The sequence below is a fragment of the Oncorhynchus mykiss genome, chromosome 23 (assembly GCF_057628025.1).
Source record: "Oncorhynchus mykiss isolate SJ-2025 chromosome 23, ASM5762802v1, whole genome shotgun sequence".
Lineage (NCBI taxonomy): Eukaryota > Metazoa > Chordata > Actinopteri > Salmoniformes > Salmonidae > Oncorhynchus > Oncorhynchus mykiss.
Window position 1 is genome coordinate 6,068,301 of NC_143044.1, and position 20,762 is coordinate 6,089,062.

At 41.5% G+C, this 20,762-nt stretch overlaps 2 long non-coding RNA genes across 5 annotated transcripts; one reads left to right on the top strand and one right to left on the bottom strand.

The window, feature by feature from the left end:
* Positions 1 to 354: 354 nt before the first annotated feature.
* On the bottom strand, positions 355 to 3,802 carry LOC110502321 (uncharacterized). 4 transcript variants are annotated; one of them, XR_016490919.1, is made up of 6 exons: positions 3,673 to 3,802; positions 2,960 to 3,030; positions 2,747 to 2,854; positions 2,453 to 2,636; positions 1,912 to 2,219; positions 355 to 1,656 (listed from the first exon to the last, which is right to left on the bottom strand). It is a non-coding gene; the product is annotated as an uncharacterized LOC110502321 (long non-coding RNA). The 4 variants fall into 4 exon arrangements; XR_016490920.1 differs by having other exon boundaries at positions 2,739 to 2,854; positions 3,673 to 3,792; XR_002470316.3 differs by lacking the exon at positions 2,747 to 2,854 and having other exon boundaries at positions 3,673 to 3,792.
* A 13,300-nt stretch (positions 3,803 to 17,102) lies between these two features.
* LOC149972475 (uncharacterized) lies at positions 17,103 to 19,726 on the top strand. The gene is made up of 2 exons (XR_016490922.1): positions 17,103 to 17,647; positions 17,963 to 19,726. It is a non-coding gene; the product is annotated as an uncharacterized LOC149972475 (long non-coding RNA).
* Positions 19,727 to 20,762: the final 1,036 nt, after the last annotated feature.

Below are 20,762 nucleotides of genomic sequence, written 5' to 3' on the forward strand. Positions count from 1 at the left end.
TTGACCTAGTTTTGGAGATGCCTTATGGTCAAAAGCAAGGTTTGAATTGAAGGGGTATATGAGGATATAGGCCTAACCCTTGTTAAAGAGACGGTCAAAAAGCATATGCTACCACTTGTTTGCTTAGCCTTAGGAAAAACAACGGTCCAGATTATATAAAGTGATCTAGGCTATAACAATTATTAACTCCACGATTATTTCCAAATAGGCTAGTAGACCATCGAAGGTCTCACTCAGACTCAACATCACAGGAAAATGTGGTTGGTGTATTAAATGCTCTGCAATTTAGAGCTTTGCCTACTGCAAAATACCAGAGAGTTTGAATCGGTATGGGTCTATGCATAGACCAAACAGTTTAACAGATGAAAAATATTTATTATTCAGGAGAATTCCATTGAATCAGGCTATTCATTTCAGTGCAGTTGCATTCTTATGCATAACCTTAGCCTAAACAGAACCGAAAACACGCCAACCTGTTTTGATCACAGATCATGAAGCCTGAACGTTTCAGCTGTTTGTCATTGATTTAGCCCACAATCGCATACAGATTTGATAAACATGAAGACTTCTATTTAATCTAGATTTGACAAACAAATGCCTCACTAGGATTCTGACTTTCCACCACGTCATATTTGTTACCAATTAGGCTAAATGTATTCCTGTTAATAAGCTTTTGTTTTCCTATTCATTTGCATAGGCTAACCTTTGCAATTAATGTTATTTACCATCTTTAATTAATAAACAGGCACCAAGGGTAAAAAATTATATAATTGAAATGCCCCCACTCCCCAGTTACTTACCTTACAGATCACAAAGTCAGCTAATTTTCACTCCAAACATATGTAAATACATTTGATTCATACACTGGCTTGTCTGGCTGGCATGTTTTAATTTTGAACAGGCCTTTCCTTATCTACACTGAAATAATATTATTTCAGTAGTAGTCAAATCAATTTTACCTTAGTGAAATGCGTACTTACAGCCTATAACCAATGGTGTGGGGGAAAAAAAGGTGTGTGTGTGTGTAGGTAAGTAAAGAAATAAAACAGTAAAAAGACATGTGAAAAAAGAGTAGCAAGGCTATATACAGACACCTGTTAGTCAGGCTTATTGAGGTAGTATATACATGTAGGTATTGTTAAAATGACTATGTATATATGATGAACAGAGTAGCAGAAGCGTAAAAAGAGGGGTTGGGTGGGTGGTGGGACACAATGCAGATAGCCCGGTTAGCCAATGTGTGGGAGCACTGGTTGGTCGGGCCAATTTAGGTAGTATGTACATGATTGTATAGTTAAAGTGACTATGCATATAAGATAAACAGAGAGTAGCAGCAGCGTAAAATAGGGGTTGGGGGGGGCACACAATGCAAATAGTCTGGGTAACCATTTGGTTACCTTTTCAGGAGTCTTATGGCTTGGGGGTAAAAACTGTTGAGAAGCCTTTTGTCCTGGACTTGGCACTCCGGTACCGCTTGCCATGCGGTAGTAGAGAGAACAGTCTGTGGTGGCTGGGGTCTTTGACAATTTTTAGGGCCTTCCTCTGACACCGCCTGGTGTAGAGGCCCTGGACGGCAGGCACCTTTGCCCTAGTGATGTACTACCGTACGCACTACCATCTGAAGTGCCTTGCTGTTGGAGGCCGAGCAATAGTCCTCTATGAAAAAAATAAATAAATCATAGCTCATTAGTACACCCTTGTGGTTGAATATATATCTATAGTACATGATACAACAATTAATAATGTTTAACTAACAAATACCAAGGGATATGTTACAATTTACAACACTGGACACCTTATAAAACAGTTGTGATAACCAATCTGCCAATATTTTAGATTTAAATACATAAACGTTGATATTTTTGGGGTACAAGTGTGTCGATTTACTTTCAGATTTGTTTGTACACTCACATGGCAATCAGACTAAAATACTGAATTCTGTAGTGTGGAACAGAGAGGAGGTGGGTGCTATGTGGATGGGAGGTTCTGCCTGTCACTTGTTTTCAACAGGTAGTCAGTCTTGGAAGGTGGACCCGAAGAGGGAAACTGCAAAGTCCAGACGCTGTTGCCCTCTTTGTTCTGAGTGTTTGCAGTGCTAGTGTTTTAAGCGGATCTGTGCATCTCACATTATGTGCCCTGTATGATCGTTTTCTTGCTCTTTCTTAGCTTGTCAGATGTTTTATGTCAGTGGGGTTGATAAGGGAGGTAAGGTACGTTCCCTGGAAAAGATAGAGAGATGAGTGGTGAGAGAAACTCCAGGGTGGTGTTATGACCACTGAAAACATGCACCTTAACACGATCTACCAGGAAGCGGCGGTTATTTAACGTGACCCAAAAGGGTTAGCCATGAGATTGACTAGTTGGAGAAACCCCTGGGCCAGCGTTGGTACTGCTGACAGCATCACATGCCGGCAAATGCAAGTAGTTATCATCTGAGATTTTTTATATTCACCTTAACAGATGGTGACCCCAGCTAGGAGCGAAAGAGCACCAAGCTTTCCCAGGTCTTGCCTTCCTTTCATCCTTCTTCTAAAGCCAAGTCATTCGGCCAGCTGTCGAAGCACTTGGTCCCCTTGATTCTCCTCCGGTGGCTCTCCTTCTGTTTCTCCTGAGCCTTGTCCATGTTCAGTCTCACCCTGATTGATAATATAATTAAATGCAATTGTATTTCATATTATTACAAATGCATATCTTACATCTCTTGGAAGGCCAGATAATAAATGAACAGCAGACAATACATTTCAACCTGGTCAAAAATCTTCACATCCTTCTCAGTCTGTGCCTGATGGTGGTCCTGGAAGGCATTCTGATCTGGTTCGACAACTTCCACCACATCAGGTGGAGTATCAGTGATCTCAAGTACGTTATACAAAAATAGCAATAGAAAAACACTAAGTCAATCACAAATTGCATATACTACAGTATAGGCAATACTTTTATATACAATTGCATTGTTTACCTCAGTAAACAGCTGCAGCTCCCGTTAGTACAGCAGGCGATAGGGTGAGTACTCTAGCGGCCTGGACGCTGCTGTTGTGTGCAAAGATAATTAATTACCTTCAGATTGTCCCCCCACCATTCCTGGTACCCGTTAAGGGACTTGCCCATGGCAGTCACGTTGGTCCGATCATCCAAACTTGGAGTCACCATACACATGGTACATAACTCACTGTACTATCAGTGTCAATTTCAGAAAAAAACTCTTAATTATTGGACGTCTATGCGAAACAGTGCTACAACCATTACATTATTAACCACTAACATGTAAGCTGGCATTGACTAGAGTTTACTAGTGCTTAGCCAAGCTACATTTGGTTAGCATCAAGCAATTTTCGTACAAATATTAACACTAACACATTTTGTGACATCACATATTTACATATATTACCTAAAGTAAACTGAGCCTCTGTTCATAGAAAATAAAACAAATTGGATTTAAAACATTGTTGAAAAAAGTACAGAACGTTTGGACGCCATCTTAATCCTTTCTCTTACACGTATGTAAACCATTAGCAACCAAACCTAACTCCATTACATACAATGGGGAAAATACCAAAGAGTTTCTCACTCGGTTAAAACTCCCTTCAATTGCCTTCAAATATCACCAAACTCATGGACTATGTAATTAAACATGTTGCCTAAATATTTTGAGTCATATTGCACATTACATACCTGAATTAATAGGGTTAAATTATGAGACGGAGAAACATTCGTTTTCAGAAATAGTCATTCTCCAAGACTTCAATCTCACTATTGCACTCCATTGACGTCACGGCTCCCCCTAGCGGCAGTAATCATGTACATATATCAAATGTAAATACCTGGGATGTGTAGAAAATGGCTCCAAAAAGGGATGGCTCCATAAAATAACAAATAAAAATATCAAAAATACGACCATACAAATGTGTGTGTCACATATACACATGGCATATGCTTGGGTACTACCTTGACATTTCTGATCTGCTTGCCTCAATACATTAATGCTAGAACATTAGTAGCCAGGATTAGATATTTGTATCTAGTCTCCTAATAATTGCATAACGGTGCAAGTTAGGCACATGCTATCTTTTGTTTGCATGTGAGAATGTCTTTTTTTGTCGGTCCTGTCAAAGTTGAGTGATCACACATGCCTCAGCACACATAGGTTACTTTGCCTGCTTGCAAATGTGTGCTAAAAGTGGGGATGTTTCATAGTATTTCTGATTATCTTAACTCCCCACCACCAATTCATTTTTTCCCTTCAGAAACCACCTCTGTCCCCATAGGAGAACCCTTTTTGGTTCCAGGTAGAACCCCTTCTCGGTCTGGGTAGAACCATTTTGGGCTCCATTCCACAGAGGGTTCTACATGGAACCAAAAATACTTCTACCTGAAACCAAAAAGTGTTCTCCTTTGGTGACAGCCAAAGAACCCTGTTGGAACCCCTACTCAAAGAGTGTACTCAACAAGTTCAGCCTGTTAAGTTTACACCATTTCATTCTGTATTCAAACATCTGCCTGGTATTCAAGAAAAGGCTCTACATAGCACCACCACCTTTGAAGGTTTTCGTCAAACTCTCCTCAGACTTAAATAGCAGTGTTCCAAGAACCTCCACCATGGGTGACTGTAGTATCCTCAAACGGACAAAAAGGAGACACAAGAGGGAACCGCACACTCATTTTAGATCCCAAGGGGTCTTTATTTTCATACCGCATGCTCTCACTCTCATCACTATCTCCAATGCCATCTTGTCATGTTTTTCTTGGAACTCCATCCATACACACATACTACTGTAACATCTTGTTTACATTTCTCACATTTTAGGAGTCCAGCTTTGGCCTTGGATGGATCATGTTGCAATGAGATGGGCACAGATGTATGTGTGTGTGTGTGTGTGTGTGTGTGTGTGTGTGTGTGTGTGTGTGTGTGTGTGTGTGTGTGTGTGCAGTCCTTTTCAGTGTGGCGGCAAATTAATTGTACAGGAGAAGAGGATGTGGTTGCTTGCGGAGGGAAAACAGTGAGGGTGGTGGGTAGAACAGCTTGAGTGACACTGATTGGTTGCTCTGGCTCATCTTCTTGACCTAAAGAAATTATACATTTGTTCAACCTTGCCATAGTTCAACAGCTGAAAAGCTTTCATTAACATACTCCCAGAAATAGCAAGACATTCAGTATTCACTGAATGAAGTATACAATTGAATGAATTAATGAAATAAATTATACTATAGCACATTCAACGACATCATTATTGTAGACTATAGGCTACTATTGTATCTACCTTGTACAATACCGTAATCATTGAATGAAGTAGCGTACCCATCCACATTTCCAATTGAATTCATTAATTAAACAAATAATACAAGCACATAGTTACATTATTGTAGAATACGCTATTCCTGTATCCACACTATATTAGGACACTGTTCTGATTTCATTGGTCCTGTCAGGCATGATTTTAACTTCTAAGGATCAGACCCTTTTTTTCAATTTTCACCTAAAATGACATACCCAAATTTAACTACCTGTAGCTCAGGCCCTGAAGCAAGGATATGCATATTCTTGGTACCATTTCAAAGGAAACACTTTGACGTTCGTGGAAATGTGAAAGGAATTTAGGAGAATATTAGTTCTGGTAAAAGATAATACAAAGAAAAAAAAACAATTTATTTGTATTTTTTTGTACCATGTTTGAAATGTAAGAGAAAGGCCATAATGTATTATTCCAGCCCGGGTGCAATTTAGATTATGTCCACTAGATGGCAGCAGTGTATGTGCAAAGTTTTAGACTGATCCAATGAACCATTGTATTTCTGTTCAAAATGTTGTAACGAGACATTTCAGGTATCCTTCCACAAGCTTCCCACAATAAGTAGGGTGAATTTTGGCCCATTCCTCCTGACAGAGCTGGTGTAACTGAGTCAGGTTTGTAGGCCTCCTTGCTCACACACGCTTTTTCAGTTCTGCCCACAAATATTCTATAGGATTGAGGTCAGGGCTTTGTGATGGCCAATCCAATACCTTGACTTTGTTGTCCTTAAGCCATTTTGCCACAACTTTGGAAGTATGCTTGGGGTCATTGTCCATTTGGAAGACCCATTTGCGACCAAATTTGATCTTCCTGACTGATTGCTGTTGCTTCAATATATCCACATAATCGTCCTGCCTCATGATGCCATCTATTTTGTGAAGTGCACCAGTCCCTCCTGCAGAAAAGCACCCCCACAACATGATGCTGCCACCCCTGTGTTTCACGGTTGGGCCGGTGTTCTTCGACTTGCAAGCCTCACCCTTTTTCCTCCAACATAATGATGGTCATTATGGCCAAACAGTTCTATTTTTGTTTCATCAGACCAGAGGACATTTCTCCAAAAAGTACCATCTTTGTCCCCATGTGCAGTTGCAAACCGTAGTCTGGCTTTTTTATGGTGATTTCGGAGCAGTGGCTTCTTCCTTGCTGAGCGGCCTTTCAGGTTATGTTGACATAGGACTCGTTTTACTGTGGATATAGACACTTTTGTACCTGTTTCCTCTAGCATCTTCACAAGGTCCTTTGCTGTTGTTCTGGGATTGATTTGCACTTTTCACACCAAAGTATGATTCATCTCAAGGAGACAGAACGCGTCACCTTTCTGAGCAGTATGACGGCTGCGTGGTCCCATGGTGTTTATACTTGCATACTATTGTTTGTACATGAATGTGGTACCTTCAGGCGTCTGTAAATTGTTCCCAAGGATGAACCAGGCTTGTGGAGGTCCACAATTGTTTTTCTGAGGTCATGGCTGAGTTCTTTTGATTTTCCCATAATGTCAAGCAAAGAGGCACGGCGTTTGAAAGTAGGCCTTGAAATACATCAACAGGTACACCTCCAATTAACTCAAATTATGTCAATTAGCCCATCAGAAGCTTCTAAATCATGACATAATTTTCTGGAATTTTCCAAGCTGTTTAAAGGCACAGTCAACTTAGTGTATGTAAACCTCTGACCCTCCGGAATTGTGATACAGTGAAGTATAAGTGAAATAATCTGTCTGTCAACAATTGTTGGAAAAATTACTTGTGTTATGCACAAAGTAGATGTCCTAGTAGATGTGACTTGCAAAAACTATAGTTTGTTAACAAGAAATTTGTGGAGTGGTTGAAAAACAACTTTTAATGACTCCAACCTAAGTCTATGTAAACTTCCGACTTCAACTGTATATATCTTATAGTACAATGGCATGTAGGGGTATTGTATTATAATGCAAAATATGTATATATCCTATAGCACCACGTGTGTATATTTTCATTTACAATTTAATTAATCCATTTAATAAATAATACCAGAACATCAAATTACGTTATTGCTAGCCTACTCCCCTATCGAAACAGTAAATAATATTGCCTAAGTGCTTTCAACAATACGTTATCAACTCATTATCAACAAAAATTAATTATTTTCAAATAAACCAAATTTGCCTTATCAACAGAGTAGGCCTAAATATTTCCTAACAATATCACAACTTAAATAAATATAGCCTACTTATTTCTCAGTTGGATCAAGGACATCTTGGTAATTCTTTTCATCGTCTCTAAGGAAACTATCTGTGGCAGACGCTCGAAAATAGCTTCTGCCGCTTGTAAAAAAAAACACAAATGAATGTCTGTGTGAAATACCGTGCCAGTCTCTCACTCTATGAACGGTCACTGCTATCTGTATTTCTTGGGACGTCCTTACCCTGAACCCTAAACCCTAAACTAACACTAAACTTAACCATTTTACATGTATACTTGATAGGGGTAGGGACATCCCAAGGATCCCAAATAGCACGGACCATCTGGGAAAGCCTATGAAAAAAAAGACACGACTGTGATTGGAAAACTACATTTGGGGCGATATAATAGGTGTTGCGGGAAATACAGATTACCTAAAGATTGGACATAATCTTTTCTAGGCCATTAGCGATAACCAGAAATACACAAGCGTAGCCTTCAAGGTGGCTACGTCGGAAAGTCTGTTTGCACAGGAAACATTTCTAACATTTATGGTTGAGATTGAATTAATATAAATATAAACTATGCACGTTATGACTTTCATTAACATCCGAAGCAGCCGTTAGTAAACCAGCTAGCTAGTAAGGTGCTGTTGTTGAGGCTTTATAAAGTATCTTAATCACCCCCCATAGTGGGGGCTTTTTGTGGCAGCCAGACGAGACAATCGAAGGAGGATGTGGTGAGCAAAGTTACTGGGCTCGAATTTAGTCAAGCTTGCTCGATATAAATTGATGCTTCTAATTGTGCATGTTAGCCATTTTTATTTTGGTGATGATAGAGAAAAGCCTATGGCTGGATTAATGTATTTTTTCCAATGCTACAGTAATTTGGCAGACCTTAATTTGATTGACCCTAGTCTATGAGAGGCCTAATCATATTTTTTATTTTTTTTATTTCACCTTAATTTAACCAGGTAGGCAAGTTGAGAACAAGTTCTCATTTACAATTGCGACCTGGCCAAGATAAAGCAAAGCAGTTCGACAGATACAACGACACAGAGTTACACATGGAGTAAAACAAACACACAGTCAATAATACAGTATAAACAAGTCTATAAACGATGTGAGCAAATGAGGTGGGAAGGGAGGTAAAGGCAAAAAAAGGCCATGGTGGCAAAGTAAATACAATACAGCAAGTAAAACACTGGAATGGTAGATTTGCAATGGAAGAATGTGGAAAGTAGAAATAAAAATAATGGGGTGCAAAGGAGCAAAATAAATTAATTAATTAAATACAGTAGGGAAAGAGGTAGTTGTTTGGGCTAAATTATAGGTGGGCTATGTACAGGTGCAGTAATCTGTGAGCTGCTCTGACAGTTGGTGCTTAAAGCTAGTGAGGGAGATAAGTGTTTCCAGTTTCAGAGATTTTTGTAGTTCGTTCCAGTCATTGGCAGCAGAGAACTGGAAGGAGAGGCGGCCAAAGAAAGAATTGGTTTTGGGGGTGACTAGAGAGATATACCTGCTGGAGCGTGTGCTACAGGTGGGAGATGCTATGGTGACCAGCGAGCTGAGATAAGGGGGGACTTTACCTAGCAGGGTCTTGTAGATGACATGGAGCCAGTGGGTTTGGCGACGAGTATGAAGCGAGGGCCAGCCAACGAGCGCGTACAGGTCGCAATGGTGGGTAGTATAATGGGCTTTGGTGACAAAACGGATTGCACTGTGATAGACTGCATCCAATTTGTTGAGTAGGGTATTGGAGGCTATTTTGTAAATGACATCGCCAAAGTCGAGGATTGGTAGGATGGTCAGTTTTACAAGGGTATGTTTGGCAGCATGAGTGAAGGATGCTTTGTTGCGAAATAGGAAGCCAATTCTAGATTTAACTTTGGATTGGATATGTTTGATAGGGGTCTGGAAGGAGAGTTTACAGTCTAACCAGACACCTAAGTATTTGTAGTTGTCCACGTATTCTAAGTCAGAGCCGTCCAGAGTAGTGATGTTGGACAGGCGGGTAGGTGCAGGTAGAGATCGGTTTGAAGAGCATGCATTTAGTTTTACTTGTATTTAAGAGCAATTGGAGGCCACGGAAGGAGAGTTGTATGGCATTGAAGCTTGCCTGGAGGGTTGTTAACACAGTGTCCAAAGAAGGGCCAGAAGTATACAGAATGGTGTCGTCTGCGTAGAGGTGGATCAGAGACTCAGAAGAGAGTCGGTCCAAGAATTGAACCCTGTGGCACCCCCATAGAGACTGCCAGAGGTCCGGACAGCAGACCCTCCGATTTGACACACTGAACTCTATCAGAGAAGTAGTTGGTGAACCAGGCGAGGCAATCATTTGTGAAACCAAGGCTGTCGAGTCTGCCGATGAGGATGTGGTGATTGACAGAGTCGAAAGCCTTGGCCAGATCAATGAATACGGCTGCACAGTAATGTTTCTTATCGATGGCGGTTAAGATATCGTTTAGGACCTTGAGCGTGGCTGAGGTGCACCCATGACCAGCTCTGAAACCAGATTGCATAGCAGAGAAGGTATGGTGAGATTCGAAATGGTCGGTAATCTGTTTGTTGACTTGGCTTTCGAAGACCTTAGAAAGGCATGGTAGGATAGATATAGGTCTGTAGCAGTTTGGGTCAAGAGTGTCCCCCCCTTTGAAGAGGGGGATGACCGCAGCTGCTTTCCAATCTTTGGGAATCTCAGACGACACGAAAGAGAGGTTGAACAGGCTAGTAATAGGGGTGGCAACAATTTCGGCAGATAATTTTAGAAAGAGAGGGTCCAGATTGTCTAGCCCGGCTGATTTGTAGGGGTCCAGATTTTGCAGCTCTTTCAGAACATCAGCTGAACGGATTTGGGAGAAGGAGAAATGGGGAAGGCTTGGGCGAGTTGCTGTGGGGGGTGCAGTGCTGTTGACCGGGGTAGGAGTAGCCAGGTGGAAAGCATGGCCAGCCGTAGAAAAATGCTTATTGAAATTCTCAATTATGGTGGATTTATCAGTGGTGACAGTGTTTCCTATCTTCAGCTCATATGTGTATGAATATTTTGTTAGCGGCTATAAAGATGCATTCAGGGAATGAACTCATTATACATCAATATTTTAATTTGATTACAATTATTTATTGTCAATCATTCTCGATTATAATTTTTTAAAAGTAGTCTACTCCATTACCCTACACGTCACATTAAATTACGAGATTGAATTGCACTTTTTTTTTTTTTAATTGCACATTTTCCACTCAACTAGTCTAAAGAAGGCCCGTTTTATTGTTTCTTTAATCAGGACAACAGTTTTCAGCTGTGATAACATAATTGCAAAAGGGTTTTCTAATGATCAATTAGCCTTTTTAAAATGATAAACTTGGATTAGCTAACACAATGTGCCATTAGAACACAGCAGTGATGGTTGCTGATAATGGACCTCTGTACGCCTATGTAGATATTCCATAAAAAATCTGACTTATTTTTCTACTGTATTATTGACTGTATGTTTGTTTTACTCCATGTGTAACTCTGTGTTGTTGTATGTGTCTAACTGCTTTGCTTTATCTTGGCCAGGTCGCAATTGTAAATGAGAACTTGGTTAACCTGGTTAAATGAAGGTGAAAAATAAAAAAAATAGTGGAAAAGTGGCTTTCACCAGAAACTAAAATCCCATCAATACAGTGGCTACGACTGCAGTTTACACCCAAGAATCCATGGTCCATGTCTGCTCTCCAGTACACAGGAAGGTTTGACCTCAGGTTCATGGTCCAGTCTCGGGTGATAAGAAAGGGACATCAAGACTCAGTTTGTTGCAGCACAGTGGAACTACAATAAACAGTTTGCCTGCATGTGGCAGAAGGACTGTGAAATGTTATGTGTGGATGATAAGGCAATCATCCCTGTCGGAGTACCAGCCTATAGGGACATGTAACATCCAAGCATTGCTCCTGTGAGTGGGCCAGTTCTAGCAGCTGCCGACTATGATTACCACATCAGTGGACATATACCATCTGTCGTGATCCCAGCATCTCCATCTACTTCATGTTCATGTCACTGTCAAGGTTTTCCAGCAATCCAGACCCCTTCGACACACAGTTGAAAATCTCAGCATCCTCAGAGGAGAGAACTACAGTACAGTGAAGATGTCTCTCTCAACAAATCATTTTTTAATAAAAAATAAATAAATGTATACCTATTTTTCTCCCCAATTTCATGGTATCCAATTGGTAGTTAGTCTTGTCTCATCGCTGCAACTCCCGTACGGACTCGGGAGAGGCGAAGGTTCGAGAGCCGTGCGTCCTCCGAAACATAACCCAACCAAGCCGCACTGCTTCTGGACACTATGCCCACTTAACCCGGAAGCCAGCCGCACCAATGTGTCGGAGGAAACGCCGTACACCTGGCGACTGTATCAGCGTGCACTTCGCCCGGCCCGCCACAGGAGTCAATAGTGCCCAATGGGACAAGGACAACCCTGCCGGCCAAACCCTTCCCTAATCCGGACGACGCTGGACCAATCGAGTCTCCCAGTCACTGCGACAGTGCCCGGACTCAAACCCAGAATCTCTAGTGGCACAGCTAGCACTGTGATGCAGTGCCTAAGAACACTGCGCCACTCGGAGGGCCTTCCACAATCTTGACCATTCAATCTGATGGTGGGCCAGACCACACAGAACCACATATGCCTCTGTTCATGCATGCCACACACTCCTGTTTGTTCAACTGGATCTTCACATGCTTATCGCCTGTAGAACAGCACCAGGTGACAGCTGGGCCAACCCTGCCAAGAGAGCTAATTCCCTTTGGGGCTTCAGGTAACAGCCCTGGCAAGGGAGAAGATGGAAGAATCAAATGAGAAGCGTTTGAAGGAGTGTAGCACAATGACACGCCTACGTGAAACAGCCACCAAACAACCAGCGCTGGCGCTGAAAGAGGCTTTTTGAAAAGCGTATGCATCCTGTTGTAGCTCGTGATTGGCCGGTTTGAGCGTCTGAACTGGAAAGGAACACCCATAGAAGTACATTAGCCTGCAACACAGGAAGAAATTGCAAATATTGCACAACAATTCAACATCATTGATCCAGAAGTTGACATGATGCATGACCTCAGCAGAAAAGACCTTGACAAGGAACAGTACATTCCGAGATGTCACAATAGATGGTACAGATCAAGAAATGCAAGGTAGAAGATCCATGCTGGTGCTGCTTAATGAGTCCTCCACACTTGCCAGAAGAACAATTTTAAGAAATTAAGGTTTGTGCCTGATTCAACATTTACAGCAGACAGACGTGAATACCAGACATATGATGTGTACAGCTTGGACAACACTGACAAGGATAGGCCTTCTCTGACACCAATATAGAACATGTAAAGAGGAGTTCTGCCATGGTCAGTGCAAAGGTGAGTGCAACCATCAACTGTGTTGAATGTGAGAAACCAAGGTGCTTGTATGCCAATAGCAAGTTGTCTAAAGAAGAACAGAAAGCAGTCCAACGCATCTGGGGTGAGAACATCATTACATGTGGTTCAGAGCTTTTCCAAGAAGACAATCCCATATCACGAGCCGATAGTTGCTTTCAAGGGGCTAACCTGCGGAATGCAAGTGGAGACGTGGTATTACTCAGCAATCACAGTGTCATTCCCAGATGTGCGTGTCCATTGTGGATGTCCAGATGTTCTTGAGGGGGAAGAGGTGGTGAGGCTCAAACAACAATTCCAACATGTCAGGCCAATGTGCCCAGTGTGTAAGCAAGAAGGGATAAATCGCACAAATAAATGAACACCCTAGAGACCAGAATAAACAACAAATAAAGGACAGAACAGGTCGGGCTGTTGAACAGTAAAAAGAAGCAGGTGATTGTACTATTTCCTCGGACTACAGAACACTGGCCATCATTTTCATTTCCAGACAATTCTACATGTTGAATCGCCAATGTTTGTTGACATCCAGTAGGTGATCTACTGCACACGACCAACTTTAGTTATGGTGTCTTGTGAAGCTGTTCTTGATTTTTTATCAGACATTTAAAAAAAAAAATCAGGAATAAAGAAACTGTCACAAGTTATATTTCCTATTGGGTTTAATTTGTAATGTTCATAACAACATTGTAACAAATGCATTATTTTTAAGAATTAGGCCTCGAGCATGCACAAGTGCCTAGGACAATGTAGTAAAGTACGGTTATTCCTTATCCACTTAAGTTTGTATTTGTTAGTTTATTTCGTTCACTCGCCTCACTTTTCTGGTGGGAAAATCTGTTAAACAGTGAATCAATTTTGTCTGGCCAAACCCCAAAATGTGCCTAAATAATCTACAAAATCAGAGTATTTTTAAATCTACCAGTTGGTGCTGAAACGGAGACAAATATGCATATATGGCTTTCTTTAATTGATCTCTATATTCTGACCCTGTTTTCTGGATGTATTTTATTCAGTATGTATTCTAATTAAAGGTGAACCATATTTAAAGGGATGACTTAAGATAAATGTACTGAAAACCCCATTTGAATGAACTCCACAAGAAAATATGTTGGCCAGCAAGTGGGAGGGTTTTCAGCAGTTGAATGACATTTATCCCGAGCGCACAAGGTAGCCACACCTGCAGAGCGCGTTACATGACTGAAAAGGACAGGCATAAATTCTTAAATCGGGATTGGGCCCTTGCTGAACATTTGTGTGCTGCCTAACCAATGGCTGTGCTGTCTAAGCCGACAGAGGCCGTTCAGGAGGAGAGTCAAATGCTTCTTCCTAAAATACATTTAGATTAGGCCTAGTCCAAAACAATTCACAATTGTTAATTTTATGTTATGTTCAGTTTGAGAAAAAGAGCGTGAAGATGAGGACTGTGGAGGCCAACTTTTATAGCTTGCTTCTAGCCTACTATAATTTATTTGATTAAAAACCATATGTTTCTGGCCATAATGTAGGCCTATTTTCAGAGTTATTGACCTCACAATACGCCTGATTTGAGTAATTTACATTGTGGTGCTGAAATTTGAAGCAGCAGCCGAGACACAATCAATCGGAAATGGACAGCTTATGGTGCTGAAAGTAGGCAATTTAGAGCAGGCAAAATCATTTTTGTTCGACTTTATTAACGAGGGCTTTGTGTTGAGCTTTTTTTTATTTTTTAAATGAGGTAGACCTACCTGTTTGACAGATGAAATTAGGCTATAGTCTGATATATCCATAGATTTTTCTGTCAATTCTTCCACCCACAATGCATTCTTTAAATAGCCTACCTCTTTGTCAGTGAAGGGCTGTTAAATTAAAACCAAGACTTGAATTGAGGGAGTATGAGAGGGTATACCTTAGGCCTACTTTTTATTAAAGAAAATGGCAAAAGCACAGATCTACCACTTGTCAGTAGACCTATTATATCTGGGGTGGAAAGGTAGGCCTAACTTTTGAAAGTACATATTCCCAATGATGTCTCAGATTAAATAATTTGCAAACAGGGACAGTTTCGTTGCGAACAAGACGCACTGATTTGGCATTGGAGAAATGTGATAAAATGAACACATACGCCTATCTCTCTGTCCATACTTAGCTTATAACTCCGGTAATTTGTGTGGTATTAAAAAAATATTCTGCTAATGTCTAAAATCACATAGAATTGCATGAAATTTTTATAAAAAGGGGCATTTTTTTCTCGAACCTAAAAAGACGATGATGGATTCATGCTATGCTTTTACTATCAAGGAGATCTTTCCACCCCTACTTTTATCCACGGTGGTCTGCGAACCCAAAACCATCTGTCCCGCAGCCATGTGTGCTTTCAAAATGCCTGCATTGCCATATAATGCTTACACGACGAAGAACAGATTTGTAAAAATTGCATATCAAAGGTTCTGGTCTGTCCAAGAAGTAAGGGTAAGTGGTAGACATGTTCTCTTCTATCCACTTTGTGTTAATGATTATTTTGGGTAGGCCAATAGGGGAAGGGTCACTATTTATTTTTTCAAGCGTTGAGGGATGGTTTAGGTAAAATATATTTTAAATAATGTTTGGTTCCCAGCCTTGGCTCATTCTAAGTTGATTGTGGCCACAGCTTGCATGGAGGCATATCATTAGCAGTAATTGCACACATTAGCCTACTGCCATGTGCCTCCCTTTTCATTCCAGACTTCGATATCAGTGATTCACGAAAGCATTGTATTACCCCACACATGCTGCTTGAGGTGAACAGTTGTCTAACTTCTGGTGGAATATACAGCAACTTCAGAAAGTATTCACACCTCTTGACTTTTTCCACATTTTGTTGTGTTTCAGGCTGAATTTAAAATGGACTACATTTAGTTTTTTTTGTCACTGGCCTACACACAATACCCCATAAAGTCAAAGTGGAATTATGTTTATCATTTGTATTTTATTTTTTTTACAAATGTATAAAAAATGAAAAGCTGAAATGTCTTGAGTCAATAAGTATTCAAAACACCCAGTCACTACAAAGATACATGTGTCCTTCCCAACTCAATTGCCGGAGAGGAAGGAAACCGCTCAGCGATTTCACCATGAGGCCAATGGCGACTTTAAAACAGCTACAGTTTAATGGCTGTGATAGAATGGGTCAACAACATTGTAGTTACTCCATAATACTAACCTAACTGATGGAGTGAAAAGAAGGAAGCCTGTACAGCCTGTTTTCAACAAGGCAAATGTGTCAAAGTAATTCACTTTTTTTGTCCTGAATACTAAGTGTTATGTTTGGGGCAAATTCAATACAACACCTTACTGAGTACCACTCTCCATATTTTCAAACATAGTGGTGGCTGCATCATGTTATGGGTACGCTTGTAATCGTTAAGGACTGGTGAGTTTTTCAGAATAAAAAATGGAATGGAATGGCGCTAAGCACAGGGAAAATCCTAGAGGAGAACCTGGTTCAGTCTGCTTTCTACCAGAAACTGGGAGATTAATTCACCTTTCAGCAAGACAATAACGTAAAACACGAGGCCAAATCTACACTGGAGTTGTTTACCAAGAAGACTGTGAATGATCCAGATTGCCCAAGTTACAGTTCTAACTGAAATCTGCTTGAAAATATATGGCAAGACCTGGAAATGGTTGTCTATCAATGATCAACAACCAATTTGACAGAGCTTAAAGATTTTTGAACATAATAATGTGCAAATATTGCACAATCCAGGTGTGGAAAGCTCTTAGAGACTTACCCAGAAAGACTCACTGCTGTAATTGCTGTCAAAGGTGATTATGCTGCCAAAGGTGATGTAATAACTCAGGGGGTTGAATACTTTTGGTTAGATTGTTAGATGTTTTCCCACACTATGACATTAGAGTATGTTATGTAGATCATTGGGGATTAATAAGAAGCAGAGTGTGCTTGTGTGAGCATGTGTGTTTTTATATCAACAGGGGTTAACCTTGATGGCGCTTGTTTCCCTGCTACAGGTTGGGACATGCAGGACCAGAAGGAGCTGTAGATTTAAACCAGTGGAGGCAGGTGGGAGGAGCTATAGGAGGATGGGCTCATTTTACTGGGATGGAATCAATGGAACGGAGTCAAACACATTGTTTCCATGTGTTTGATGTGTTTGATACCATTCCATTGATTCCATTTAAGCCATTACAATGAACCTGCCCTCCTATAGCTCCTCCCACCAGGCTTCTCTGATTTAATCACAATTACCCTGTTTCCCCTCTCTTTTCTACATGAGCAGATGGTTGGGGCCCACTCAGCAGCGATGAAGCCCACTGTGATGTCCCACTAGGCTGGGCACCAGCAGAGAGACCAAGAGGGAGGGAGAGACCCTCTGGCTGAGACAAAGGAAATCAGTATCCTATCCTTCTACTGGATTATGGTTATGGTAACAGAGGTGGTTCTGAAATAAGTGCTGTCAGAGAGGAAAAAGCAAAGCAAGAAGTTTTACTCAGCCCTCTTCAGTAGGTCCTTTGATTGAGTGTAGTCCAGCCCAGGAGTGTGAAGGTGAACTGAAAGGCACTGGAGCAACGAACCACCCTTGCTGTCTCTGCTTGGCCGGTTCCCCTCTCTTCACTGGGATTCTCTGCCTCAAAACCTATTACAGGGGCTGAGTCACTAGCTTACTGGTGCTCTTCCATCCTGTCCCTAGGAGGGGTGCGTCACTTGAGTGGGTTGAGTCACTGACGTGATCTTCCTGTCCGGGTTGGCGCCCCCCCTTGGGTTGTGCCATGGCGGAGATCTATGTGGGCTATACTCGGCCTTGTCTCAGGATGGTAAGTTGGTGGTTGAAGATATCCCTGTAGTGTTGTGGGGGCTGTGCTTTGGCAAAGTGGGTGGGGTTATATCCTGCCTGTTTGGCCCTGTCCGGGGTCTCATCAGATTGGGTCACAGTGTCTCCTGACCCCTCCTGTCTCAGCCTCCAGTATTTATGCTGCAATAGTTTGTGTCGGGGGGGCTAGGTTCAGTCTGTTACATCTGGAGTATTTCTCCTGTCTTATCTGGTGTCCTGTGTGAATTTAAGTATGCTCTCTCTAATTCTCTCTCTATTTTTCTCTCTCTTTCTTTCTCTCTTTCTTTCTGGGCCCTAGGACTACCTGGCCTGATGACTCCTTGCTGTTCCCAGTCCACCTGGCCGTGCTGCTGCTCCAGTTTCAACTTTTCTGCCTGCGGCTATGGAACCCTGACCTGTTCACCGGACATGCTACCTGTCCCAGACCTGCAGGAGCAGTAGAGATACTCTGAATGATCGGCTATGAAAAGCCAACTGACATTTACTCCTGAGGTGCTGACCTGTTGCACCCTCGTCAACCACTGAGATTATTATTATTTGACCCTGCTGGTCATCTATGAACATTTTAACATCTTGGCCATGTTCTGTTATAATCTCCACCCGGCACAGCCAGAAGAGGACTGGCCACCCCTCAGCCTGGTTCCTCTCTAGGTTTCTTCCTCGGTTCTGGCCTTTCTAGAGTTTTTTTCTAGCCACCGTGCTTCTACACCTGCATTGCTTGCTGTTTGGGGTTTAGGCTGGGTTTCTGTAAAGCATTTTGTGACATCAGCTGATGTAAGAAGGGCTTTATAAATACATTTGATTGATTGATTGATATAAGTGGACCCACATGGCATTTTAGAAAACTTTGCAACAAAAAACTATTTGTGTGCCTGTTTTCAGAGATAGATAGAGGACTCATCATGGCTATAACCCATTTTAGCATGGACATTGCCCTTCACCATTTTAAAGTAGTCAACTGGGTGGGGATTCCTATGAGTTGGGAGTAATCAGCCAATTAAGAAGAAAAGGTTCAACTTTAAAATGGACACTACAACTTTTTCACAGACACTATAATTGCACAGATACAAATATGAGTCCTCGATAAATCTCTATAGCCTGTTGTTCACACACGTATCTGCCCTTCCATTGGCTAGAATGGTCCCACCTGATCACGCCTCCTCCATCCTTCTCTATATCTTTGAGGACATGTATTTCAATTGTTGGAGAGGTCACTTGACTATATTGTCAATGCAACAGACAATCTTTGGTGTTTGTTACAAAATGGCCACTGCACTAAAGTAAATCGAAGCAGGAATGTAGGCTGCTAGTGAGATTGTGACGAATGTAGGCTACACCTCACTGGATATCACTATCTGTGGAACATACCTTTTCTCCTTTCACCATTACCATCATTATGCAAGGCTCCTAATACTGTATCTTTGTTTAAGTTGTGTGGCCCTCTGTGCGCAACCTAGTATAAAGATACAGATTCTTGGAACCAATGGTGCAACCACACTCTCTCTCACCGCAGTGTTTCGAAAATGCTGCAAGCCTGCATTCCTTCCCCTCACTTGCATTTGAATGGGGTCTGGGAGTAGAATGGATGCTAGGAAACAAACACAGAGCCAAGCGCAGCTCTGAGCATGATGGTCAGCATCATATTTGGACAAGTTAAGGGCCAAAGGAAACAGCTTGGAATGAGAGCTATGAAATCTCTGGCAACAGTGAGGAAAAGCAGTTCAGTAGTTTGAGAGGAGTCAGGGGTATGGGAGGGGTGGGCTGAGCTTTCTGAAGTTCCTGGTAAGATGATCTGATTTGGAGATGGGAGGGGGGTTACCTAACACTGGATTGGCCGGCGTGCTGCTGTCCTCCTGGTTATACAATAATGACATACAGGTAACTGCCAAAATAATGGAAACTCGAGTATGAAAAATGTATGCACTCATGACTGTAAGTCGCTGTATAAGAGCGTCTGCTAAAGTTATTTGTTTTATTTAACCTTTAACTAGGCAAGTCTAAAATGACTAAATGACAAAAATGTAAATGTAAAATGTGTAACTGAGGATTCTGGCAGCTCGGATACGGTGTGGGGTGCATTTCCTTGGCATGATTTACAGTACCAGTCAAAGGTTTAGACACACCAACTCATTCAAGGGTTTTTCTTTATTTTTTACTAATTTCTACATTGTAGAATAATAGTGAAGACATCAAAACTGTGAAATAACACACATGGAATCATGTAGTAACCAAAAAAGTGTTAAATAACAAATCAAAATCGATTTTATATTTGAGATTCTTCAAAGTAGTCACCCTTTGCTTTGATGACAGCTTTGCACCCTCTTGGCATTCTCTCAACCAGCATCACCTGGAATGCTTTTCCAACAGTCTTGAAGGAGTTCCCACATGCTGAGCACTTGTTGGCTGCTTTTCGTTCACACTGCGGTCCAAATCATCCCAAACCATCTCAATTGGGTTGAGGTCGAGTGATTGTGGAGGCCAGGTCATTTGCTGCAGCACTCCATCACTCTCCTTCTTGGTCAAATAGCCCTTACACACTCTGCTGGTGTGTTGGGTCATTGTCCCACTAAGAATAAACCAGATGGGATGGCGTATCGCTGAAGAATGCTGTGGTAGCCATGCTTGTTAAGTGTGCCCTGAATTCTAAATAAATCATTGACAGTGTCACCAGCAAAGCACCCCCACACCATCACACCTCCTCCTCCATGCTTCACAGTGGGAACTACACGTCGAGATCATCTGTTCACCTACTCTGCGTCTCGCAAAGACACGGCGGTCGGAACCAAAACCAATTTGGACTCATCAGACCGGACAGATTTCCACCTTTCTAATGTCCATTACTCGTGTTTCTTGGCCCAAGCAAGTCTCTTCTTATTATTGGTGTCTTTTAGTAGTATTTTCTGTCAGCAATTCAACCATGAAGGCCTGATTCACACAATCTCCTTGTTGATGTTGAGTTGATGTTGAGATGTGTCTGGTACTTTAACTCTGTGAAGCATTTATTTGGGCTGCAATTAATGAAACTGGTAACTCTAATAAACTTATCCTCTGCAGCAGAGGTAACTCTTGGTCTTCTGCCAGTTTCATCATAGCGCATT